At 46.5% G+C, this 27755-nt stretch overlaps 1 protein-coding gene across 2 annotated transcripts in view; it reads right to left on the bottom strand.

The window, feature by feature from the left end:
* The window catches only part of ABTB3 (ankyrin repeat and BTB domain containing 3), a 341236-nt gene that overhangs the window by 228073 nt on the left and 85408 nt on the right, over positions 1-27755 (bottom strand). The gene's annotated exons all lie outside the window — the stretch shown is intronic.

The raw sequence follows: 27755 nt of genomic DNA, 5'->3' as shown, positions 1-27755 counted from the left end.
CATACATGCTGCCCCCACCCCACAAAAGTCACAGTTTGCAGTTCTTTGGATTAACTTTTTTTGGGGGCGGGTAGTGGGGACAGAGTCTTGCTCTTGTTGGTGAGGCTGGAGTGCAATGGTGCAATCTCGGCTCACTGCAACCGCCGCCGCCCAGGTTTAAGCAATTCTCCTGCCTCAGCCTCCTGAGTAGCTGGGATTACAGACATGCGCCACCACACCCGGCTAATTTTTGTATTTTTGGTAGAGACAGGGTTTCACCATGTTGGCCAGGCTGGTCTCGAACTCCTGACCTCATGATCTGCCTGCCTTGGCCTCCCAAAGTGCTGGGATTACAGGAGTGAGGCACCATGCCTGGCCTGGATTGACTTTTTAAAGTACCTACTATGTATCAGACCTCCTGGGAGTGCAGAGGTGGCTAAGCCAAGCCTGCTCATGGAATGGAATTAGTGTTTTCATTTGTATTTTGCCACTGACTAGTAAGCATTTAACAAGAACAGAAATCAAATTGAATGAGACCTTTTCTCAGCACAGAATCACAACCCCCACCTGGGTCTAACAGGCTTCACCTTAGATTCATCCAGGTCACACAAGACCCTGATGCATTTACCAGAAATACTTGGAAAAAGCACAAACATGTGCCTGTTCTCATGTTTCCGATGAGTATTTCTGCCACTAGAGAGCCAGGAAGATTTCCATTTATTTTATAAAGTAAACATAATCTTTAAATCATATGCAGTGGTGCGTTTTAAAAATTGTAAGTGTTGACTAAGAAGAGTTTGTTCTAATAATAAAAAGTGGTTAATATTAGGAAATTAATACTATAGTTCAATCATACTGATCAAAGGAGATGAGCAATTATCTTTGAATATGACAGAAGGTATTTTATAATCTGCTTTAATATTTGAAAAATGAAGAGCACAACACATTAATATTATGGGAACATCTCTCTAATAATCAACATCATACTTACTGGTGAAACACTAGAGATATTTCCACTAAAGTCAGGCACAAGAAATAGTGACGTATCGCCATTATTTTTTAACACTATTCTGGAAGGTACAGCCAATACATTGAGAAAGGGATGGACGGACGGATGGATAGACAGACGGATAAATGAAAGACAACTATTAGAAAGAAGGGGCCCAAATCATGATTATATGTAGGTGTGGTGATAGTCAACCTTGAAAGCCAAGAGTGTGGGAAAATGAGTATTCTTAAACACTGATTATTAGAGTATAAATTGTACAGAATTTTCAAGAGTAAGACTGAAACAACAAACATCAAAAGCAAAGGTGTTTTTCACACATTTTAATCCAGTAGTTGCACACCTAGAAATGTCTTCAGAAAGTAATCTGAGATGCCTGGGCAAATGTTATGTTCAAAAATATTCAACATGATGCTATTTATAAAAGCACAAAAGCAGTAACAATCTAAATGTCCAACAAAAGGGGACTGGGTAAATACATTATGATTTTTCTAGGAGAGAGATGGAATATAAGACAGTATTTTAAAATAATATTTTAGGTGAACAATACTTATTGCAAGAAAGAGGTCATGATATACTACCAACTGAAAAAAGAACAATACAAACAGTATGCATAGCATAATATGAATTTGTAAATTATAGCTTTAAGCATAGAAAACAGATCAGAAAGGTTCACACACAAATACCAAAGGTGATTATCTTGGTGTTTGTGGTATCTGTTCTTCATGCTTATTAGTAAATAATTAGAACATAAAACATGCTATTTAAAAACAAGTTGATGCAATGTTTACAAGAGGTAAGGCTGCAAAGTCTGTCTCAAGTGCTGCCTGCTATGCTTGTTACAGCCACTCTTGTATCTCAAAAGGTCACATCCGCAATGGATACCAATGTCAGACATTGCAAAGCCTATCCACAGAACACTGACAGGTTAACATTGTTTTTTCTGTATTATGGCTGATTTGGACCATGCATATCTGTGAATTAAAACCAGAGCTACGCATTCATAAAGCAGACTATCTTGTGTGCAGAGCCCTGGAGAAAACGAATCCATTGAGTCAAACCTCTCAGAACCCACCATTCACCCACTGGCAGCTAGTAGACTTTCAAGAAATCAGCAGCTTCTGTGCAGCTGACCTTGCAATTTGAACCTGGCAGGTGAGGACAAATGCCCAAGAGCCCAGCCCATAGTGGGAGGAACCATTTGGCTCAGGTGAGCAAATGTGACAGCTGTGACTCACTGCACACTCGATTTCCCTACATCCCAGTGAAGAGAGCTGAGCAGGAAAGAAAATGAAAATTTTAAATTGACATGGATGGAGAAGTGTGGTCGACCAGTTTTCCAGGCTGATGGCAGTGTGGCTTTTCATCTCAAGCTCAGAGGCAAAAGATATAGTGGGCTACCTATATGCAAGCCCTGGGACAGCTATAGCCAAGGGTCAGCTTGGCAGTTGGTCCTACCCATTTCGCAGGCTCTGCCCAAGCTGGAACAGAACTGACTCAACTCAGAAGCAGAGCAGACAAGGAGAGAATGGATGCCTGTCAGCTGCTGCTAACAGAAGCCCAGCACTTTGTGTGTTAAGCCAGAGAAACAAGCCCCAACCTTCACAGTCACCTCACAGAACAAGTCCTCCTAATTTAAGGATGCTTCCTTTCCTCTCTCCCTCTCTTTCCCCTGGACCTTCCTCCCCTACCTGCCCTAGATGCTTAGACTGGCAGCTTGGTGAAGCAATATGGCAGCTACGTGCCTTTGAACAAACCTCACCGCCTCTCTCGGCCTCCATTTTTTCGTCTGTAGAAGAGGAATGATAACAGCACCCACCTCACTGGGATGCTGTGAGGATTAAGTGACATGATGAGTGCTGCTGGCCTATCACGGTGCCTGGCACCGAGCAGGTGCTCAATAAATGTTAGACTTTACTATTTTAATTGGATTTTGCCTCTTCACAGTGTGTGGAATTTTAGTTTGGACTTTCCCCAAAAGCAAACCCTGGGGCAGGGATTTGGGTGTAAGTTTTTGATCTGGAAGGCACAGCAAGGGAGTGGGGAGTGCAAGAGAAAGAGCAGAGAGCTAATCAAGGATGCTTTAATGAGAAGGTCACCACTATCAGTATTGGGGCTCAGTCTTGCTGGGACCCTCTGAGAGGCTGTGGAGCACCCCTCAGAACTGTCCCACCAAGGAGGTGAGGGTGCGGATGCTGGGATGTTTATTCCTTAACTCGCATCCTTCATTGGTGGAGGGGTGCTCCTGGGGTGTTAACTTCCCAATACTTCGAGCCTGCCCAGGTGAGGCTGAACATGCTCCAGGGGCCCGAGGACACCCAGAGCAGGACATCCAAGGCAGAAAGATACAGGGGATGGCCAAGGACATGCTGGGGAACTGGCAGCATATGTTATGGTGCATGAGATGGTGTCAGACAATGTGATCCTGGATGCTGACCATGTACAAATCTAGGAGCCCTTTCAGGGCTTAGCCAGGTAAGCTGGTCCTCCTTACTCCCTTTATTCATTTGTCCATTTCTTCTGTCTTTCAACCAGCCATTCAACAAGCATCTATTGAGCACCTACTGACTGCTGTGTGCCAGACACTGCGAGAGATGCTGCGAGAGTCAAAGAGCAAGGATCTAGGTTTTGGGAGGCGGCAAGTGGCTTGGCAGGGCTGGACCTGGGATGCATGAAGAGATGAGGTGGAAACAAGGAGGGCAAGGGGTTTAAGGCTGTTCTGGGGGATTCTGACTTGTGTGCAAAGGTGCTAACATGCTGGGAATACACCAGGCTAAGCCCTGAAATGGCTCCCAGATTTTGAAGTGGTCAGCATCCAGGGAACACATGAGCTCATACCACCTCACCCACTGTCACAGATGCACGTGGCAAATGCTCAATCCATTTTGACTGTCAGCATTAAACTTTGATCATAAGCCACTGAGAACCATCATAGATTTCTAATGAGAGAAGTAGCGAGTATTTTGGAAAATGGCTGTGACAGGCTGAGTAATAGCACCCCAATGATGAACTAATCTCCGGAACTCGTGTCACCTTACATGGCAGAAGAGACTCTGCAGATGTGATCAATCCAGGATCTTGAGATGGGAAGATTATCCTGTATTATCTGAGTAGGCCCAAGGTAATCACAAGCGTGCTTATAAGAGGGACACGGGGCCAGGCACCGTGGCTCACACCTATGATCTCAGTACTTTGGGAGGTGGTAGAATCACTTCAGAATAGCAAGACCCCATGTCTACAAAAAATAAAAAATTAGCCAGGCATGTTGCACACATCTGTTGTCCCAACTACTCGGGAGGTTGAGGCGGGAGGGTGGTTTGTGCCCAGGAATTCAGGACTGCAGTGAGCCATGATTGTGCCACTACACTCCAGCCTGGTCAACAGAGCAAGATCCTGTTTCTTTAAAAAAAAAAAAAAATAGGGACACAGGAGGGTCAGAAGTCAGAGAGAAGGCAACGTGATGATGGAAGAAGAGAATGGAGTGGTGCACCCACAAGCCAAGGAACGCCAGCAGCCTCTAGAAACTGGAAGAGGCTAGGAAGGGTTTCCCCTGGAGCCTCCAAAAGGAGCCAGCTCTGCTGCCACTTTGACTTTAGCCCCAGAAGCCTCATTTTGGGCTTCTGACCTCCATGACCATAGGAGAAGACATCTGTGTTGCTTTGAGCCACAAAGTTTGTGGTAATTTGCTATAGCAGCAACAGGACAACTAATACAATGGCTCTTGGGGCAGTGGGTGGTGAAAATGGATGAAATTGAAAAAAGCAGGAGAATAAGGGGGCTACTGCCAGGTCACAGGTGATGGTGACTCAAGGGAAGGCAGTAGCAGTGGGCGTGGGGAAGGTGGATGAAATAGAGAGGACTTAAGAGGACAGAATCCCCAGGACTTGGCAGAGGTGGGAGAGGAGGGGAGGGGAGAGGCAGAGATATGGCTTGGGTGGCTGGGCAGATGGCAGCAGAGGGGAGGCCAGGCTGAGGTGCAGGACATTTGCTGGCTGGTGTCAAGGCAGTGCCGACCTTCACCCTCCATAAAGGCTGCCTTTCTTCACAGCCTGACTCTCAGCAAGGCCAGTGCATGCCAATGAGCTAATCAGTAAACCCAAACGTGCTCAAGATGTGCAAGAGACCCAGGTGGGGCACTGCAGAGGACAACATCTGGATGTTGCTGGGGTGACTCCAGAAAGGAAGGGGAGAGGAGTCGGGTAGAGTGAGCAGGAAGAGAGGCCAGCAGCACCCTCGATCGTGACCCTGCCACAGCAGCCAAGGAGCCCACTCCAGGCCTCGGGCTAGAACCATCCATGCACAGATTCCTGGGCTGTGTCCCATCGGGGATGCAGAGGGCAGCCCGATGGGCTGGGCTCTGCACTGACTCACAGCAGGCTCACAGCCACTGTTGCAGGCTTGCGGTCCACCCCTCCCCTCCTTGTCCGCATCGATCTACCTTGGGCCTGCCTAGACACAATGAGGCCAGCGGGCCACTACTTGTCCTTAATCATTCTAAACTGCTCCAAAAAGAGGGACACGGCACCACTGTGAAGTGCTGATGGCACAAAATTGGAGAGAATAGTAAATAAAAAGGAAACACCCAGGAGAGGAATCGAAAAGGAGATGCCAGCATTTATGCAACTAGGCCAGAGCTCTGTGAGTCCCCCTTGCTGGGGGTGGGAGGGAGGGAGGCCAGGAAGCCCGTGCTAGAAATGCAAATGCCTTCTGCAGCAGCAGAACAGATCCAGATCTGCAGAAGGCTGAACTCCAAACGACTCAGAAGGCTGTGATGGATGGTCGAACCCAACTGGGCGGAGGCTTTCCCCCTTCTCCAGAATGTGGGACTTGAAAGGTTACAACCTCCCAGAAAGACAAGGGTAGGGGAGGATTGGCACCAACTGAGCATCACCACGTGCCTGGCCGTGTGCTAGCTGCAGAAGATGGAGCTTAAGGAGCTCATAGGCCACTGGGGTCACAGGCATGGAAATAAATGAGTGTAGTGAGGTTCTGGGAGTGATCTGATAAGATCTGAATGAAATATGGTAGGCATGGGGCCACCATTAAAAAAGCGGTCTGGTTTTCACCCGGGAGGTCCATGAAAGTCTTTACAAAAGGAGCAATTCTTTGAGTTTGTTTAATCAAGGCAAAATTCATATAATACAAAATTAACCCTTTTAAGGTGCAATTCTTTGAGTTTGTTTAATCTAGGCAAAATTCATATAATACAAAAATTAACCCTTTTAAGGTGAACAGTCCAGTGGCATTTAGTACATTCACAGTTTTGTGCAATCCTCACCCTATCTAATTCCAAAACATTTTCCTCACCCCACAAGGAAATCTGTTCCAATTAAGTCGTTGCTTAATTCATCCATATGGTAGGTATCAGGACTTTATTCCTTTTAATGTTTAGATAATAGAGGAGGTGATTCTTGAGCTAATTTTGAAAAATAAGGAAGTATTACATGTGCAATCCAGGAGACAAAGGGAAAATGGCACTCCGGTGGAGGAGCTGGCATTGGCAAACGCACGGAAGCACGAACCATGAGGTCAGCATGGCAGGGCCGTGGACTGTCGAGAGATAAAGCCGGGAAGGCAGACAGGGCCTGGCCTGCTAAAGAGTTTGGGGCACTATGCTTAGGTAATGGGAGCCATGGCAGGCAATCGAGGGTGTGAGATGACCGGGTCTGGATTTTAGAAAAGATGTTGTGTCTGCAGCATGGACCACTGGAGTGGGGAGACCAGTTAAACAGCTACTAGGAGGGACAGGGCCAAGGCAGGAGCAGAGGAACACAGAGGGAGGACTGGCCATAAATACGTTAATCAGGCAAACCTAACAGGCGTGGGCCATTCACCCTGCATGTGAAAGTGGCAGATATGCAGGAGTTCAGGTGAGGAGCTGGGAGGAGCTAGCTTGGTGTGTGGCAATGTAGGGAGATGAGTGCTAGGTTTTAGGGTTCTGAGGGTCATCTAGGTGGACCCTTCCAGCAATAGCTGGGTGGTATACAGGTCTGGGTCAGGAGAGGAGTCTGGGCTGAAAAGAGTTTTGAATCTTGCTTCCTTTTTTCCTTACAGCGCCTCATAAAGCGCATGTCATTCCCATTCTACAGCTGAGAAAATGGAAACTCAGAAAGATGGAGCCACACACTCAAAGCCACACCTCTAATAAGTAGCAGAGCTGGGGCTCAAACCCATCCTTGGCTGATTCCAAAGCCTCAGGGCTTTTCATTAAACCAAGCAGCCTTTTAAATTCTTTCACTGCATCTTCCTCTCTACTCTCGATCCTGAATCCACTCAGCATCTCCAAGGGAGAAGGAATATGGGCCTGAATGGATCACAGAGCAGCAATTCTGCCACCTTGATGTTTACCTGCAGTGGGTGAGGGTTAGAGAAAGGAAAAAAAGGCAGGGGACACTGTTTTCCTAGTAAACACTTCAAATTTCCAAGGATGCACTGGAGAAGCGCTGAACCTGAATTAGACCCCAGGGTCTCCAGGATGAAGCCGCCACTGATAAGGCAACCAGGGATACGACCCCAGGGTGGAGAATCTGAACTGGTTTTTTATTTGTTTTTTGTTGTTGTTATTGTTGTTTTTCACACCACTTAAGTGCCCACTCTGGCTTCTCAAGGTAATGGCATTAGCTGAGTCCTCCCACGTCACGTGGCACAGCTTATGGTGCCATGGTGGGTAGGAAGATGCAAGTTAACAATTTCATGGGCAAATTTGGGGCTTTTGGAATCTTCTTAACTGACAAGACTAAATCAGCCCCAGAGGCAAACAAAACTCAGGCGAGTACAAAACTATCCAAAGAAAACAACTCAGGGAAGTGAGCAGATGTCACTGAAAGCAAGAGAGGCAGTGGAGGAACTGTTACTTCAATGAAGCAAAACCAGCGTCTTCTCAGTGTTTCTTTAAATGAGTCTGGCTTGCATTCTCAAGGCCAAACAGCCCACACTGCTGAGGGACAGGCCTGGAGTGGTATCAGGTTGTCACCGAACTTTTGTCTGAATAATTCAGTGTGACTCAGCTATCCTTTTTTAGCAGAAAGCCCGATGTTCGGGGTCATTTGGCATCAAGGGCTCCAAATCGGGACCTCTGTGCAATGTCACCTGCTTTTTCTCATCACCAACCTCTCTCCTCCCGGCCCCACACACCACACCACCCCGCACCATCAATGTCCCACTTCTCCATCCTCCTTACACAATAGCTGGATACAATGTGCTCTCCTGTCTGAATGGGAGAAATATTGTACGACTTTCCGCTCTCTCGGTGCTCCTCAGGTGGTTAGAGAACATGTGACTGTCAGCTTTTCAGGTTCACCTTCCTTTTCTTGGCATGGAGATATTGTGTTCTGCAGCTGGATAATGTGTGGCGAAGCACTCTGAAAATGGGTATCAAGCACATTGTAGTTCTCTTTGCTACAATTACATTTTATGTCTCTGTGAAAGCATACTTTGTGACAAGAAAAATGAGAAAGCAGAATTCTCACTTATTGAAAAAATTCTTATTATCCTCAGGTAATATAAATTGATTATTTTTGCCTACATAGTATTCGTTTTTCTCCCTTCTAGTAATGCACAACTTTAGGGGGGAAGGGACACTTCTCTGCCACCACTCCCGATTCCAGATTGAGCACACAAGAAGGCTTGGTCAAGCTGTGTATTCTATTTTCTTGGACAGAGTGATTGTGTCAGAAAAGGGCAGGTGACATAAGGTAGATGAACCATCAGTTCTGTTGAAACTATAGAGGAAGAAATATTCTTTCCCCGTGGCAATTGATATCCATAAGCTTTGTGTCAGCTTAGAGCTGCTGGGTGCTACATGTGAGAAATGGAACCAAGATAAGAGAGAAGGCTAAATTCTGAAGATACAATTTGCAATCCTGGAACCAACTATGCCTGAAACCCATCTATGGCTTGACTGTTCAGTTACAGGAGCCAGTGTGAGTTGGGTTTCTGCTCTTATAAGCAAGAGTCCTAATTAATACAACCTAGTACAGTGCTTTGCACAAAAGAGGCATAAGAAGTTATCTCCTCATTCAATCTGTTAGCAAATCTTGGCAGATCTGCCTGCAAAATAGATCCCAAATCTTGCCAACTTCTCATCACCTCCACTGCTGCCATCAAGGTCCAAGCCATCAAGATCTCTCACCTAAACAACTGTGAAAGTCTCCTCTTGGTCTCACTGTTTCCCTCTTATCTTTCTACAGCCTATTCTCCACTTAGCAGACTGGCAGAATTATTCCTTTAAAGCCTAATGCAGACCATGTCACTCTTCTGCTTGGAACCATGCATTCAAAGTGGGCTCCCATTCCACTTTGGATAAAATCCAAAGACTTTCTGCAACCTGTAGGGCCTCATCATGGCCTGTAAGGCCTTGCAGATCTGGCCCATCTCCCTCTCTGACCCATCTTCCATCACTCATGTCCTTGCTCACTCAGCCCTGGCCATGCTGGCCTAGCTTATATCATGTCCATTCTCACGTTAGGAACTTCACGCTTGTTCCTTCCTCCATCTAGATTCCTCTCCCCCAGTATCTTCCTGGATCCGTCTCTTTGCTCAAATTTTACCTCCTTGAGACCCCTCCTTGACTATCCCATTGAAAGTAGCTCCCCAAACCTATCTACCTCCCAGCCTTACTTTTCTCTATAACATTCTCTATTACCTGGCATTACATTATATATTTTTTTCTTTGTACTTTATCTTCCCCACTAGAGTATATGTTCCCTAAGGCCAAGGACTCTGTCTCTTGTTCACTGCTGTAGCTCAGTGTCCAGAAGAGTGCCGGGCACACCATAAGTGCTCAGTAAGTATTTGTCGAGAGCCTGAGTAAATGCTAAATATGTAATTACTGGCCTTGGGCAAATGGAGGCCTTTCTGGTCCATCAGTTTCTCCATCTGCACAATGAAGAGATTGGATGAGATCCATGGTCTTCAAAGATCAGCTCACCTCTAGGCTGAAGTGGAAGGTGCAGGGGGTACTTTGAGCCTACTTCCCTGCTTTGACTGAGCAGCCCAACTTTTATTTCTGTATAGTGGGGTTCCAGAGAAGAAATAAAGTGGATCCCTGTCAAAGGTGGCTTATATCGTTTACCGAACAATTCAGTGCTAGGCCTAGAAATGCATGATTTCCTTTTCTCTGAAGCATTTCAGCACTTTTTATATTTTCTCTTAGCAGAAGAGCTTTGCAGGCTTTTTCTCTTTGCCTTAAATTCTAAGAAAGTCTAAGCAGATTCTCTTTCTCGTCATTAAAGAGGCACAGAGCAGGTGCTCCCTTCTGGCACCAATATATTATCTGGTCAGTACTTGCCATCCCTCTCAGCGGTGGAAGGTCCCAGCAGAGAAGTCCACGTGCTGTGGGTATTTAAAGGAAATCCCTTCTGTCTACTTCACTTAGTAACAGATCTCTCCTTTTTCTTTCCCTCATGCAATTTGGAGAAAGTGGCAACTCGCTGTAAAACTACAGAGATGTTCAGTTTAAACAGGAAGAGAAAAATCAATCCATGTATGAAGCTAATTAAAAAGCCTCTCAGTAGGACTGTGTTTCTTGCCTATTCTTGCACCTTCTCTTGGAGACAAAATTTTTCTCCATAGACTCAGCACATTGAGAAATATACATGGAAAAAGAAAAGCCTTAAACAATAATCCTTCAGTAGACTTCCTCTCTACTGAAAACTCTGTACTCTTTTATAATAGCTTAGAAAGTTGGTAGAAGAGATACGAAATTTGGAACCAAGGCTTGTGTCAGCTGAATAGTAATGATTCGGGCAGCTCCCTTGGAAAATACCTACATTTAGGGGCAGGAAGAAAAATAGAAAGCAGGAGACAGAAGGAAGCAGTGGGATGGGGTAGTGTCCTCTACATACTTAAAGTCAATACTCAGCTGGGTCTTTTAATCCCCAGGGTGCAGAAAAGCTTCTGAAGGTGAGAGTCGAGTAACCTGCCTGAGTTCCACAACTAAGGCAGTGATGAGCTTGTGATTCTAATCCAGGCCTAAAGTCAGGGCTCTTTCCAGCACAATGTGCTGCCTCTCAGAAGATCTAGTAACATATCAAAGAAGCCAAATGATGTGGTTTGGCTGTGTCCCCACCCAAATCTCATCTTGAATTGTAGCTCCCATAATCCCTACACGTCATGGGAGGGAACTGGTGGGAGGTAATTGAATCATGGGGGTGGGTTTTACCCGTGCTGTTCTCATGATAGTGAATAAGTCTGATGTGATTAATGGTTTTATAAAGGCAGTTCTCCTGCACATGCTCTCTTGCCTGCTGCCATGTAAGACATGACTTTGCTCTTCCTTTGCCTTACGCCATGATTGTGAGGCCTCCCCAGCCATGTGAAACCGTTAGTCCATTAAATCTCTATTTCTTTATAAATTACCCAGTCTCAGGTATTTCTTCATAGCAGTATGAAAATGGACTAATACACCAAGAATTCAGAAGGGTTTAGGAGAGATGGTGTGGTCAACTCTCAAGTGGATCAGAAAGATCAAGAAGGACATCATCGGAAATCCCCCCACTGGATGTATAAACTGAGGTCCCTGAGAGAGCAGTTTTAGCGGAGTAACGAGGACCCTTGCTTTGGGTTTGACTCTCATGTGGGGGAAAAAGATGCAGGGCCATCTTTCCAACGTGCACATCTGCTGAAAACCCTTCACTGGTTCCCCACTGCCAACCTCTCAACTTGGCCTACAAGGTCTTCTAGTGACTCCTCCACCACCATTTCCTTTTTCATTCCTCAAACATCACACTTGATCCATACCACTCTGCCTGGGCTTTCCCAGGTCACAGTGCTGTGTCTGGCATTGGTTCATGCTGCTCCCTCTACTAGGCATGCTCTTCACCTAACTCTGGTTCCTGTGGCATGTGTGTAAGAAAGCTGTCTGAAACTTCGAATCAAGGTTAGCAAGTCTGGGCTGAAATTAACGATGAGGATGATCATGTAAATAACTAACATTCATTGAGTACTTCCTATGCGCTAGAGCCAGGTCTAAGTATTCTTCCTGCATTAACTCATTCCATCCTAATAACCATCCTATGTGGTACAGTGCCATTATTTTATAGGTGAGAAGCCAAGGCACAGAGGGGTTAAGCAGCTGGGGGTAACAGGAGACAGAGAGCGGCTGTAGATAAAGTGCTCCAAACAGTTGTCTCAGAGGAGGTAGCATTTACCCTGAAGACCTGAATGAGGAGAGTGAAGTGGTCATGGGAATATTAGGGGTTGGAGAGAATGATCCAAGCAGATCAAACAGCAACTGCAAACATCCAGAGGCAGGAATCAATTGACTGGTCCTGGGAGGGTCTGGAGAGGCAGGCAGGCAGAGGCCAGATCATGGAAGGCTTCTCAGGCCATGAAAAGGAGTCTGGGCTTCTTCTAAGTGTCTCCACTTGCATAGACCAAGCAGGTCAGTGCCTGGAGGGATAGAATGCAAGAGGAGAAAGTCACAGAACAAACATGTCTCCCTCATAGGCCACAGGCCACTGCACACAGCCATGTGGGCCTCATTCCACCCAGCTGGTTCCCCTTGTCTCTGCTGGGAATGGGCCCCCTGGCCCATCGTGTGATCGTGTGAGTTGATACTACTTAATAAACTCCCCTGGGGGTATGCAACCTCATGACCCTGATCACCAGCCCTCAAGTCTGTCTCCGAGAGCAAGCATTCTCAAAGTGTTTGTTTCTTAATTAAATTCCAGCAACCTGCTCCTTTGAACTGCATTAAATTATCAGGCCATCTGCTACCTGGGCAAGTAGGGATACTTGAAAAAAATCCTAGGGAAGCCACTGGACTTTCATGGGGGTAGGACTGAGGACAGGGAGCCCTCAGCAGATATTTGAGTTACATAAAATGGGATTTTGGGAAAGATTTTAAAGCAAGTCTTGCTGTTTTGTTTTTTAGGTTGGAAAACTGCTCTAAATCAACCCCATCAAACTCTAACTGAGTATCTGAGTCTTAGAGAAGCGTGGGGTCTTGCTCAAGGTCACCCAAGAGAACTGCAAAGAAGGGACAGGCACTCCTGCCAGCTCTCTATCAGACCAACTCCCTTCTCAGATGCCCAGTTTCTGGGCTGCAACATGCTGCTGTTCTCACGATGCTCACAGCCCTGTCCTCTGTGGAACACCTACTGTGTGGTGGATAAGAAGTGTCCTTGTCAATTCCAAATACTGAGAAAAGACCACGGTGGCTAGGCCGGTGGGCTGGGGCTGGAGTGAGGACAGGATGCAGGTCTAGCTTGACTTCTAAGAACCAACTTGTATTAGTCAAGGTTCTCTAGAGGGACAGAACTAATAGGATAGATGTATATATAAAGGGGAGTTTATTAAGTAGTATCAACTCACACGATCACAAGGTTCCACAATAAGCCATCTGCAAGCTGTGGAGCAAGGAAGCCAGTCCGAGTCCCAAAGCTGAAGAACTTGGAGTCTGATATTCAAGGGCAGGAAGCATCCAGCATGGGAGGAAGATATAGGCTGGGAGGCTAAGCCAGTCTAGCATTTTCAAGGTTTTTCTGCCTGCTTTATATTCTGGCCACAATGGCAGCTGATTAGATGGTGCTCACCCAGATTAAGAGTGGGTCTGCCTTTCCCAGCCCACTGACTCAAACGTTAATCTTTGGCAACACCCTCACAGACACACCCAGAATCATTACTTTGCATCCTTCAATCCAATCAAGTTGACACTCAGTATTAACCATCACACAGCTGCTAGTTTCCTCTGTCCCAAAAATTGCCAGAAAGATATCTTGGAATAAGCTGAGAAACTTTCTAGAATTGCCTCCAAACTTCTCCCTACTGGTGGGGCCATGGGTCATTCTCTATCTGTAGGAAAACTGGGCTTTGCAGAGTTGCTGGGCACTCCCATCACTGGGTAGACCTCAGATGCACACAGGAATTAAACACAGGTTCTGCAGACTATATCAGAGGGGGCGTGGGACTCAGCTCATCAGGGTATGCAGTGTGAGCCGAGCACAATGTCTGAGCACAGGGCGGATACTCAGCAAACGAGAGTATCTGCTGTTGATGGTACACACGCTATGTGCAGACACTGAAAGAGCCTTCTACTTATTCTCCCTACAGGATACATAGTACAGGCATCTCCATTTTACAGCTAAAACCACCAAAGCACAGAGAGGTTGAATACCTTGCCTGAGGTTGTTTAGTGGGCTAAATGGTGGTCAAAGTTCCATTTAAGGGACTTGGGAGATGTAGTCAAGGATCTTGAGATGAGATCACCCTGGATTACTCAGGGGAATTACAAAGATACTGTCCAAAGACAAGTGTCCTTCAAAGAGACAGAAGAGGAGAAGGCAGATGAGAAACAGAGAGAGAGACTGGGGTGATGAAGCCATAAGTCAAGCTGGAAGAGGTGAGGAAGGATCCACAGCCTTCAGAGAAGTTTCTGCTATGCTGAGCCACCCAGTTCGTGATATTTTGTTATGGCAGCTCTAGGATACTAACACAGGTCCCAAGGCCAGCCGGTGGCAGACGTGGTTCTGTTTGACTCCAAAGGTTGTGCTTTTAACCAATCAATGAGTGGACCTATGCTTGGATGAATGAATGAGGAAACCTCCTTTCAACACAACACCATCAATATTGTTTTGATAACAGGATATGAAAGAAGAAGATCCAGGCAGGGAAAATTCAGTTGCTAATTTCCTTGCCTTCAGTTGTCAAATTTGATCCTCTTTATTCTGCCTGTTTATTCATCACTAGGGATCCTGTTCTCAACAGAAAGGGAAGAAGGGAGCAACCCACCTTGCGTTAAGAGGACATGGGGTGGCTGGGCACGGTGGCTCAGGCCTATAATCCTATTGCTTTGGGAGGCCAAAGTAGGAGGATTACTTGAGGCCAGGAGTTTGAGACCAGCCTGGACAACATAGTGAGACCCCCCATGTCTACAAAACATTTTTTACAAATTAGGCAGGCAGGGTGGCACTCGTCTGTAGTCACAGCTATTTGGGAGGCTGAGGCAGTAGGACCGCTTGATTGTGCCACTGCACTCTAGCCTGGGTGACAGAGTGAGAACCTGTCTCTTAAAAACAAAACAAAACAAAACATAGAGGACATGGTGTGAAAATAGGATGGAAACACCGCCAGGGCCAGACAACCAACTGCTTTCTAGTTCAACTGTAAGTGAGTTACTCCTGGAAACAGAAGAAGTCAGACAAGGAGGTGATGGGGGTTCTTAACAAACATACCTAACTAGGCATCCAAATAGTTGAACCATTTATTCTTCAAAGATCACAGGGCCTCAGGGGTTCATCCTCCTTTCTGCTTTCCCCCCACCCCCTCAGCATAAACGAGTGGGTACAGGACCTTCTGGGCAGAGGAAGGACCATCTAGCTGGATTTCCAGAAACTGCTAACAGAAATAATTCGAGTTCAGTTCCTGGCAGGTGCTCAATAAAAGGAAGGAAGAGCGTACGTGTTCAATACCTCTCTATCTAGGTGCTAGGTCTTGATGCTTCAAAATTGCACAAGGAATGGAAGGAAATATGGAAGAGCCTCCTTTCTCCTTCAACAAACACATCTGGCACCTTTCCTTGGATTCTGGGCTCCGTCATGACACGTGGGCAAGCATTTCTCTAGGCTGTGTTCACCTTCTGCGGTTCCTGACCACAGACTTTTCTCATTTGCAGCTGCGCCTGCCCGAATTATTTCAGACTCCAGAATTTTTCCAACCTCCCATTACTGGCTGGCTGTGAAACAGAGCGTAAAATGCCAGTCACTTTTTTTTTCTTTCAAATTCCATAGTCATCTGACATCATAACAGATTTCAGACTCAAACTGTCAGAGTGTGGGCTCAAACCACTCTCACCAGCCCCTGAAGAACGAGGCAGCATGGCATGATGCAAAGAACCTTGAACTCGGGGTCATATATGTTGGGGGTTCAAATTCTAGCTGTACCATTAACTGACAGCCAGGCCTAGACAAGTGTTCTAATCCCTCTGAGTCTCAGTATGTGTTTTTGTTTTTTTGTTTTTTTGGTTTTTTTTTTGGTTGAGACAGAGTCTCGCTCTGTCACCCAGGCTGGAGTGCAGTGGCGTGATCTCGGATGACTGCAAACTCTGCCTCCTGGGTTCACGCCATTCTCCTGCCTCAGCCTCCCAAGTAGCTGGGACTACAGGCGCCTGCCACCACGCCTGGCTAATTTTTTGGTTTTTTAGTAGAGACGGGGTTTCACCGTGTTAGCCAGGATGGTCTCGATCTCCTGACCTTGTGATCCGCCCACCTCGGCCTCCCAAAGTGCTCGGATTACAGGTGTGAGCCACCGCGCCCAGCCCAGTTTGTGTTTTTATCCAAGAAGTAGTTAACGCAGCTCTTCCTCTGTAGTGGGCACTGTTCTTCTCTGCTGAAGGAGGCAGACGATGAACAAACCAACAAGAAAAACATCAGACAGTGGGAAGCGCTACTCAGATAATTAAAATGGGTGATGTCTGAGTCAGTGGGTCTGAGTCAGTGGTGATGTCTGATCTCAATTTTATGTGGAGTGGCCATGGAAGGTCCTTCTGAAGAGGCAACAGTGAAAATAAGACCAGTGTGACCAGGAGAAGCCAGCAATGTGAAAACAGGAGGATGAGCATTCTAAGTGGAGGAAACAGATCGTGCGTGTCCCAAAGTCTGAGCTGCACGTGGAAGTTCACACGGAAGCTGTGAGGTGGGAGTGTAGTCTGCATGGGATAAGATGGTGATCGGGCCGGGCACACTGGCTTCATGCCTATAATCCTAGCACTTTGGGAAGCCAAGGCAGGTGGATCACTTGAGGTCAGGAGTTTGAGATCAGCCTGGCCAACATGGTGAAACCCTGTGTCTACCAAAAATACAAAAATTAGGCATGGTAGTGTGCACCTATAATCCCAGCTACTCGAGAGGCTGAGGCACGAGAACTGCTTGAACCTGGGAGCTGAAAGTTGCAGTGAGCTGAGATTGTGCCACTGCACTCCAGACTGGGTGATAAAGTGAGACTCTGTCTCAAAAAAAAAAAAAAAGAAAAGAAAAGAAAAGGAAAGAAAGGGGGGGATGGTGAAAAAAAGATGATGCTGGAGAAAGGCAGAGACCAGACGAGGTGTGGCCTCAAAACGGGGTGCAAATGATGATCGATTGTGCAGGAAAAAAAATATCCGAATGTCTCGCCATCTTTATTTCTGCCTCTAAACGTTTAAGAAGGAAATTAAAGTCAATTAATGTTACTATATTATTGCCAATAATATGTCTTTAATTTCCAAATGATTGTGCTTATCATGAGGGTGCATGCTCAGGTTTTTTGGGTAGGGGTAAAAGTTTAGACATCAGTAATGCAGGGCTTTGTAAGAAAGTGAGGAATGGGAGGGGAATCCTTCAGACAGTTTTAAGTAGGGGAATGACAGGAGCTGATTGATATTTTTAAAGCATCACATTCTGTAGAATGGCACTAACATCTCCAGTCCATATGATCCACACAGTGTATTTGGAGCCCCCACTAGGATAATACAATTGATGCTGTTTTTACTGCATATAGAAATGCTGTGTGGCTGAAAAAGTATTGGAACCATTACCAATTAGCAAATTATCCCTGAGATTCTAATCAGTCTAAAAATAAATTCATGTTCATTTGCATTAAAAAATTAGATGAGTCTCTAAATTTCACATTGCCTGTCCTCACCACCTCTTACTAATACATACTCTTTCCATACTTCGTACGACCTTCCTTTCCTAGCTATGCCTTCTTTTCTCTTGTGTGCCCCAGATGCCCAGGCTGAGAAAATAAACTATCTATTTCTCCTTTTAGGGATCCACAATGTACATTTCACTGTGTATTGAAAGCCCTGAGAAGTTCTGTAATTTAAAAAGCCAATTTAGCTTTGTCTAACCTAGTGCCTTTCAACCTGGCCACACATTAGAATTACCTGGGGAGTTTTACAAATGATTTATTCCTGAGTCCTGCCCCTAAGAGGGACTCAGCATTGCCTGGGCAGGAGTTGTCAAAAGTTTCCCAGGTGATGCTAATGTGAAGCCACCATAGGAATCACTCCTTTAACTCAACAGTTCCCAAACTTATAAAATAATCTTCAACAATCGCTGTTAAAAATCTTTCAGACAATTTTTTTTCTTTTTTTTTACATAACACCTCCTCATGCCCCCATGGAACTGAGCTGGTGTTCTACGGAACAATGTTAATCACTTTTTTCATAAACAGCATTGCCATTTGGTGGACATTACACACAAATGCTCCCCTTCACTGCCTCTTTCAATCTTGCAGGACTAGAGTGTCCTGCTTGGATGAATAATATCCAACAGTAAGCGTGAAGGTGCAGGCGTCTGAACTTAGCTCAGGCTGTGAGCTGTGTGGCCTTGGGAAAGCTACTTGAACTTGCCAAACTTCAGCTTCCTCATCTGCATCTTAGCCGTCATGGATTAAGGTGGCAGTTCCCAAATTTCAATGCGCTTTTTTTTTTAATTTTTTGAGACGGAGTCTCGCTCTGTCTCCCAGGCTGGAGTGCAGTGGCGCGATCTCGGCTCACTGCAAGCTCCGCCTCCCGGGTTCACGCCATTCTCCTGCCTCAGCCTCCTGAGTAGCTGGGACTACAGGCGCCCGCCACCACTCCCGGCTAATTTTTTGTATTTTTAGTAAAGACGGGGTTTCACGGTGTTAGCCAGGATGGTCTCGATCTCCTGACCTCGTGATCCGCCCACCTCGGCCTCCCAAAGTGCTGGGATTACAGGCGTGAGCCACCGCGCCCGGCTTCAATGCATATTAAAATCAGTTGGAGATTTTAAGGAAGTGCCATTTCCCAGTTGCAACCCCGGACACGCTGCATCTGGAGCTCCAGGGCTGTGGCCTGGGAAATCTGAAGTTTTAGCAGGTCCTTCACATGATCCTGATGATCCTATGAGTTTGGGGGCTATCAAATGAGGTAATCCAGACACTAGATGGGTAGGGTGGAGGGGGAGGGGCAACAAATTGGAAGTGAGATCCTTCAATTCAGAGTTCCTTTAATTCAGTGGTTTCTTACCTTCCTCCCACCTCACCCCACTACCCACAGTAAGAGCACCCTAATTAGGCAGGGTACACTAGGCAGGCACTAGGCTTCCAGTTGACTGGGTGGTCAGGGAAGGGCGTGTCTTCATCGATCTGCGTGTCACCTGGCACAGCCCTTATCTCTTGGGGCCCCAGTTTTCGGACCTGTGAAATAATAAAATGATCTCTTAAGGCCCACGCTCCAACCTCCTACGTTTCTGTGTTCCTCGGTTAGTGCAGTTTCATGAACAGCATTGCCATTTGGTGGACGTTACGCACAAATGGCTCCCCTTCGCTGCCTCTTTCAATCTTGCAGGACTAATGTGTCCTGCTTGGATGAATAATATCCAACAGTCAGCGTGAAGGCACAGGCGTCTGAGCTTGGCTCAGGCTGTGAGCTGTGGGGCCTTGGGCAAGCTACTTGAACTTGCCAAACTTCAGAATCCTCATCTGCAAGATGGGAAGAATTGTATTATGTTTGCCACATGGGCTGTTGCAGGAATAAAATGAAGGGTTGTATAGACAGTATTAGCACAGTCTCTGCTACTCATTAAGAGCTCAATAAATGTCTGTTGTTGAAAGCAGCATTAAAGCAGAGTAATAGAGGGCCGCCCTACAAACACTGTCAATTGCTGTAATAAGATCCACCATTCCTAAACAGCACTGCGGTTGCTCATCCTTCAGGTTGAGTCAGGGTTTGCTGGTGGCCCTGGCATCCTTGAAGCAGGAATAAACACTCTTGGCTCAAAATGAGTCACTGTTCTATGGCTCTGGTGCCACAGGCCATAAAAGGACTTGCTCTCAGTCCCCAGAACCACCGGTCTGAGTATGGCTAGATGTGGCTCAGCAGATCATAAACCATGACATCCACTAATCAGAGACATAGATCAAGCCGCAGCTGGAATTTGGAGAGCTCTCAGGGTATAGACGGAGAGCTCAAGGTAAAACTTACCCCACTGGCCACAGCTAGTCAGTCCTGCAAGGCGAGGGAAGTGATGAGGAGAAGACACTTGGCATAAATCTGTATAGCTCATGAGGCCCTTGGGCTCACAGGCCACAGAATCAGACATGGCAGCGCAGAGGGCTCATAGTCCTCCTGCTATGAGGCAACGGAGAGCCAGAGAAATAGTGAGGGACCTCACCAAGTTGCCACACCCTGCCAGAAAAAAGAGGGGGACACTAATATTTATTGAGAACTATAGAATATCCCACATTCATTCTGGCAATGTTTAAGAACGCCAGACACCGCACTTATAGGTGCCTTACGTAAATTTCAGCATTTGATTCACATAATACCCCAATGAGGTAAGTATGAATGTCTACACATAGGAGACAATCAGGTCTCGAGTAGGCAGCCAAGCAATTGAATTTTAAATTGTATTTCATTTCAATTAATTAATTAAATTTTTTTTTTGGAGGGGGGAGATGGAGTCTCGCTCTGTTGCCAGGCTGGAGTGCAATGGCACGATTTCAGCTCACTGCAACCTCTGCCTCCTGGGTTCAAGTGATTCTCGTGCCTCAGCCTCTCAAGTAGCTGGTATTACAGGTACATGCCACCACGCCCAGATTTTTTTTGTATTTTTAGTAGAGACGGGGTTTTGCCATGTTGGCCAGGGTGGTCTCAAACTCCTGACCTCAAGTGATCCGCCCACCTTAGGCTCCCAAAGTGTTGGGATTATGGGCATAAGCCACCAAGCCTGACCTCAATTAATGTAAACATTAGTAACTACATGTGGCTAGTGGCTGTTGTACTGGATAGCACAGCTCTAGATGTTGTCTGCAGGTAATTTCATCCATGCTCAGAGCTTCATTCTCTGTCTATACCCTGAAAGCTCCCCAAATTCCACCTGCAGCTTGATCTATCCAACTATTTGATTAGCATCTCTTTTAGCAAAAGCACCTTCAATTCAGCTAGCCTAGGATGAAACCCATGACAAGCTTGCTTAAACCCCATTCTCCTCCACTCTCTCCCTTTCCCAGCAAGGGCACTTCCATTCACCTAGAGGCTCAGTAACCCTTGTCCCTTCTCTTTCTCCTTCCAGTCCTTCACTACATCTTATTGAATTCCATCTTCAAAATCTGTCCAAGTCCTCCCCATCTCCACTGCTACTGCCTTGGTCCAGTCCATAGCTATTCCCTCCCCTTCCACAGCCTCTTAACTGGGCCTACCCATTTCACTGCAGAAATTCTATTCCCTTCACCAAGTCAGAATCCTGCAGCCTAAGGAGGTCTTTACAAACGCAAACCATGGTAGTTCCTTCCCTTCCTGTATCTCCCAGCATCTTCTGCTCTCAGGACAAGCCTGGAATTCTTGGATTCTTCTCTCCCTCTCTACCCACTCTCCCCTCAACTCTGCTCCCTCCTACCACAACCCACTTCAGCTCCTAAACACACCACACAGCCATCTGACCCAGCACCTTGTACTTTTTCCTCTGCCTAGAACCCACTCTGCCCCCCTTCCTTAGCGTAGCTGACTTTTTTTTTTTTTTTTTTTTAACAATTATGATCATTTATTTACTTGCTTACAAAGTTTGCGTGCTGGGCATGTCTGGAGGTGCCCTGAGTGGCTCTCATTCAGGATCTCTTATACAGTTGCAATCACACAGTGGCTGGGCCGATGTGCTCTGGAAGGCTTCCTCACTCTTACTGCTGGCAGGGGATGCTGGAACCTCAGCTGGGCCAGGGCTTCATGGGTATGCAACGTGTTCAGTTGCTCAAGGCACTACGTTGAGAAGAGCTCTATGGTTGATTTAATGCTCTGTTGTCACCATTTTGGGAATCTTAATAATTATTTTTAAACAAGAGGCCCTGTATTTTCTTTTCTTTTTTTGATATAGTGTGCTTCCTGTCTTTTTAAAATATTTTATTAAGTTCTGGGATACATGTACAGAACGTGCAGGTTTGTTACATAGGTAAACAAGTGCCATGGTGCTTTGCTGCACGCATCAACCCATCACCTAGGTATTAAGTCCTGAGTGCATCAGCTATTTATCCTGATACTCTCATTCCCTGCAAACCCCTGACAAGCCCCAGTGTGTGTTGTTCCTCTCCCTGTGTCCATGTGTTCTCATTGTTCAGCTCCCACTTATAAGTGAGAACATACGGTGTTTGGTTTTCTGTTCCTGTGTTAATTTGCTGAGGATGGCTTCCGGCTCTATCCATGTCGCTGCAAAGGACATGATCTCATTCCTTTTTATGGTTGCATAGTATTCCATGGTGTATATATTCACTAGTGTGAACAGTGCTGCAATGCACATACAGGTGCATGTATCTTTATATTCCTTTGGGTATATACCCAGTAATGGGGCTGCTGGTATTTCTCATTCTAGATCTTTGAGAAATAGCCACACTGTTTTCCACAATGGTTGAACTAATTTACATTCCTGCCAACAGTGTAAAAGCGTTCCTATTTCTCCACAGGAGAGGCCCTATATTTTGACTGTGCACTGGAGCCTGCAAACTACATAGCTGGTTCTGACTGGGGCTGTTGGCCACAACATCTTCACATGGCCCTTCCATGGGGCCTGGGCTCTCTCACAGCATGACAGCTGGGTCCAGGTGTAAGAGTTTCCAGAAAGAGAGAGGGAGAGAAACAGAGACACAGAGAGACAGAAGAGAGGGAAGGTGAGGGGGAGGGAGAGGGAGAAATATAGCTTAGCTGACTCTTCCTTTAAAGATCCACTCAGAAGTCCCTTTCTGGGGGAAGCCTTCCCAAGACCCACAGTTTCCCTAGTCATATGCCCTTAGGGCATTATGTTCCTTTCTGGCAGCTCTGTACTTTTTGGAGGGGTGGGCTAAAAGCCCATGAGAACAGGATCCTGGGTCTTGCTCAGCACTGTGCCCCTGGCACCCAGCACAGCATCTGGTGCAAGGTTCAATCTCAGTTAACACTTGCTGAACAGATGGATGAATAAAAAGTCACCGAGGCCAGAGTAACTGACAGAGCTAGGATTTGAACCCCAGACTGCCTGACTCTGAGCCTCACGCTCTTTCCCCGAGGCAGGGAAGCCAGGGATGGTCTCAAGATACCAAAGTCCAGTGCCGGGTTCCAAGGCTAGCTTTGCTGCTTAGGAGCTTCCAGACCCTCATTACACTCATCTGTACAATGGAAATCACAGATTTATGTAAGACAAAATAAAATATATGTGTAAAACACTTAGAAGAGTATCTGATACTAAGTGCTTAATAAATGTTAGCTATTCCTAACTGTCCCTAAATCTAGCCCAGCTCTCCTCCCCTGCCCCTACTGTCTTCCCAGAGGTGAGCCCACTCTTGTCACCCACAGTCAAAAAGCTCCCCAATCATACTGGGTGTTTAAACCATTTCCTGACAATCTTTAAATTTGCAAATTAGAAATGTCAATGCTGGTCTTGAATGAGCCTGATAAGGACGGGACAGCAGCCCACAGGGCTGTGGATTTTAATAAAAGAAAAATAACCAACAATATCAACTTTTTAAAAAGCACTTGATGTACACTTTCCAAATTACTTCTCTGCCTTTCTCTCCTTTATGTGCATTGCAGTTAAATTACCTTTCTCAGAAAATCTCGGCCACACAGAGCACGCCTGTCTCCTCACAAAGCCGTACACATTTTTAGCATCCGTTTGGGGTTTTATTGTAGAGAATACAATACACGGCAAGAGACCGTTTATCATATTTGGTCTGCTTGCCCCTCATTTTTCCAGCTGTCAGTTTTATTTATTTCGTTGCAATGACAGGTTTGACGTGGAGGTTGGGGGTTGGGGGGAAGCATTCCAGGACTTTGCAGTCCAGCCTTCCTGCACCCATCCTCCATCACTGTACAACATTCCTGGGAGGAAAATCCCATACGATATCCCCAGGCATAGATGGGAGAAATCTGGAACAGCAATCCTAGGAGAGCTGGTAGAGCTGAAAATACGCAGGACCTCCCTGAGTCGCCGCCATCACCAGCTGCTTACAATGATCTTCTGGGGGTTCTCAGGAGGCCCAATAGATCCTATTAATGTTCCCAACTCTTCAGCCCTGCCTTCACTCATGCCTCTTGCCATATGACTTTGCAGTTCTTTCCACTAAAGGGGAACTATTTCTCTATCCTTTGACTTGGAGTTTGACCATGTGATTGCTTTTCTGATTACCAATAGAATGAGGCAGAAATGAAGGCACCTGCCCCAGCTCAAGCCTGACGAGGCCTTGCATGTTCACCGTCTTGCACTTCTGCAGCACCATGAGAAGCGTGTCCCCTGGTAGCTGCTGGACACATGTGGAGCAGATCTGAGCCCAAACCTCAGCAAGGGGCCAAGTCTTGTTGGATCTGTAGCTTGAAATACAGTGGCCCAGCTGAGCCTAGAATATTTCAGCTGCCTCATCTGACCCACAGATATGTAAGCAATTATAAATAGTTGTTGCTTTTAGTCACTGAGTTTCAGAGTGATTTGTCATGCAGCAAGAATACAGGAGAGGAGAAACAGCATCCACTGTGTGCTAAGCACTGTGCCAGGTATTTTACATGCATTGTTACATTGAAGCCTGCCAAACCCTGGTGAGCTGGGGACTATTTTATGCCCATTTTACAGATGAGCAAACTGAGGCTCAGAGTGACTTGCCCGAGGTCATACAGGGGCAAGCACTGTTGTAAGTGCTTTATGTGTATTAACTCACTGAATCCTCATGACAGTCCTGGGATGGGGGCAATGGTATTTTAAAGATGAGGAAATAGGAAGGGAAAGATTAAGTGGCTTCCCCGAGGTCAAAAGCAGCCAAGTTGCAGGGGTAGAGTCGGGACTCAAAGCACAGGCTTCTCTGGCTCCGGAGCCCAAGCTCAGGGGACACCTAGAGGAACACAGTGTGAGCTGAGGCTGGGGGAGTTTAGACTTTATACACCAGTGAGTCACAACCAGGGATAAGGATGGTAAGAATAGAAAATCTCCTTTGTTTTTTTTCAAAGCAACATCTGGAGATCCATGTTTATATTTTGCGTTTTATTTATTTAATGTCTGGCTTCTCCCTGCTAGATTGTAAGCTCCATAAAGACAGGGATTTCTGCCTGTTTTGGTCACTGTCTTATCCCCAGAGCCTACAACAGTACCTGAGCAGGTGCTCTTTAAATAGACTGAAAGAGTGAATGAAGAAATGCTCCGTGAATATTGGCTATGGGTTAGTTGAGACCATCTCATGCTCTGAGCTCACTTGAGGAGTGTGCGTGGTGAGGTTCCTGGGCTCAACAGCAACCAGACTCCGAGTCCTGGGACGCTGGGACTAACTCTTTAAGCAGAAAACGTAGAGCATCACTGGTTTTTCTTTGTTTTGTTGTTTATTTGTTTTAAGAGAGACAGGGTTTCACTCTGTGGCTCAGGCTGGAATATAGTGGTGTGATCACAGCTCACTACAGTCTCAAACTCCTAGGCTCAAGCGATCCTCCCATCTCAGCCTCCCAAATAGCTGGGACTACAGGCGCATGCTTTCATACCTGGCTGACTGGGACATCTTTAAGGAGCAGGCTAGTAAGTAGTCAGCTCCATTTATGGGGTGCTTCTGGTGCCAGGCACTGTTCTAAGCACTTCGTTTATGAAGCCATAATCTTTGCAACAACCCCATGGGACAGGTACTATCACAACCATGTGCCCAGCCTGTTTTACAGATGAGGAAAGTGATACCCAGGCAGGTTAAGTGACTTATGCCCCAGCTAAGAGAAGTGGCAAAGCCAGAACTAGAACCCAGGAGTACAACTCAACTCCCACGTAACCACAACCCTAAGCTGCCCCTCAAACAAACTAGAGGGGAGAAAGTACAGACTTTCCAAGGTAATCTGGTCCAATGCCTTCATTTACAGATGGGAAAACTGAGGACACAGAGTAGAAGCATGATACCCAAGACGGAGCTGGTGAGGAGCAGAGTGGGGACCTCCACTCAGGTCTCCAATCGCCTGGTTCAATCCCTCTTTCATGCAGACGATGGGCCCTAGGAGGACAGGAAAGAGAAGAGGCCAATTGCACCAATCCTGGGCAGGAAGGCTTCCTTGGCTGGTGGCCATGCCAGGCCATGTGTCTGTTTTCAGCACAGCCCCCCCAGGGACCGGCTTCTCTTCCCAGCGTAAGCTGGCAGATCAGATGCCTGCCGCCAGGGCTCCAGCCCAGACTTGAGGATTTCCAAGTGTCTGCCATTCGCAGCTCTCCTGCCATTGCTTGGCAGACAGGACAACCCCGGACAGCCGTGCCAGCTCTGATCCCTTGCCTGCCCCACTGCTCGGAGAGTGGTGCCTTCAGTAAGGATGAAGCTACAGAAAGGAGATGTGGGTATTGATCTAAAGTAAAATATAAGTCAATAAAAACAGCGACCATTTGACCATTTAATGACAGACTCTTGGATCCTTACCATGACCCTGATAGGTTGCTATTTAATGGATATGGGAACTCAATTGAAGAGCCAAGGTAACACTGCTCTAAGTGATAAACATAACCATTAACAGCACTCACAGTGGCCCGGCCACCATTTTGGTTGTGCAGTTTATGCACTGCTTAATTCTAGAGGGCACCATTCACATAGCCTTCACAGTGACTAGTGCCTTCTAGAGTTGAGCAGTGTACAACCTGGCCTACTGTATGCCATGGTCCAGACAGGGGTGCCTCCCAAGGCTGGTGAATCAAACCAATGCCTTGTCTACTTCACCCTAAGATCTGCTCACCAAAGCAGAATGTTGCAGAAAAACAGCAGGGCCTTGGATCTGCACCAACCTGGGTTTGTATCCTGGATCTGCCACCTCATACCAATGTGAGGCCTCTGGGGATTCCTTAAACCATGTCTCACTATGTTCATCTGCAAAATGGACAATATTAATAGTGCCTTCCCTGTAGGAGGCTATGAGGTTTCCACAAGCCAAGACATATGAACAGTGTCTCAACACAGCTGGCATTTGGGACACAGTAGCTACTATGATGAGTAAGGCCTGGAGTGAGGAGAGAGAGCTCTGACTGGGGCCGCCTCAGCCAGGGAAGAGGCTGTGCCATCCATCAGGGCAGGCTGTGGCAGTGAAAAAGCACCTGCCTCGAACAAGCAGCAGAGCACTGGTAATAAATGCTCCCCAAACCGGTAGAAAACCTGGGTATGCATCACTCCTGGAAGCCAGAGGAAGTCCCAGGAGAGCCAAATCCAGCAAGTCATTCACAGATACTCCATCTTTTGGGGTGCTACATTTTTCGGAGTTGCTTTCAAAGGCAGTCTTGGGCACACCCATCTCTAGTATGCATTTTAGAGACAGGCTGCAGTGCCAAGGAGGGGCTCCCGAGAGGTAATGCAGAGATGGCCCAGCCACCACATTCTCTTGAGCAGAGATCGAGTATTTGTGGGGCCAGTTCCCCAAACTACAAGTTTTTCTGGACCCTCTCCCCTTGCTCAAGAGAATATGCAGAGATTTTTCTGTGGAAGCAAGTTCTTTCCAGCAGATGGGACATGGATCATTAGAATAGAATCTGGTTGCTATCAACTCTGTTTTCTTCATAAGTTCTAAAGACTTCCAGGCATTTCACTGGGTCTCCTTTGTTTGTGTCATTTACTTCTTCTTCTTCTTTTCCTTTTTTTTTTTTTTGTTTTTTTTGAGGTGGAGTCTCTCTCTGTTATCCAGGCTAGCATGCAGTGGCATGATCTCAGCTCACTACAACCTCTGCCTCCCGGGTTCAAGCAATTCTCCTGCCTCAGCCTCCCAAGTAGCTGGGGTCACAGGTGCCTGCCACCACGTCCAGCTAATTTTTGTATTTTTAGTAGAGACGGGGTTTCACCATATTGACCAGGCTGGTCTCGAACTCCTGACCTCAGGTGATCC

Source organism: Gorilla gorilla, chromosome 10 (assembly GCF_029281585.2).
Source record: "Gorilla gorilla gorilla isolate KB3781 chromosome 10, NHGRI_mGorGor1-v2.1_pri, whole genome shotgun sequence".
Classification (NCBI taxonomy): Eukaryota; Metazoa; Chordata; class Mammalia; order Primates; family Hominidae; genus Gorilla; species Gorilla gorilla.
The sequence above is the reverse complement of the archived record's forward strand: the minus strand, read 5'-3'. Positions and strand labels throughout refer to the sequence as shown.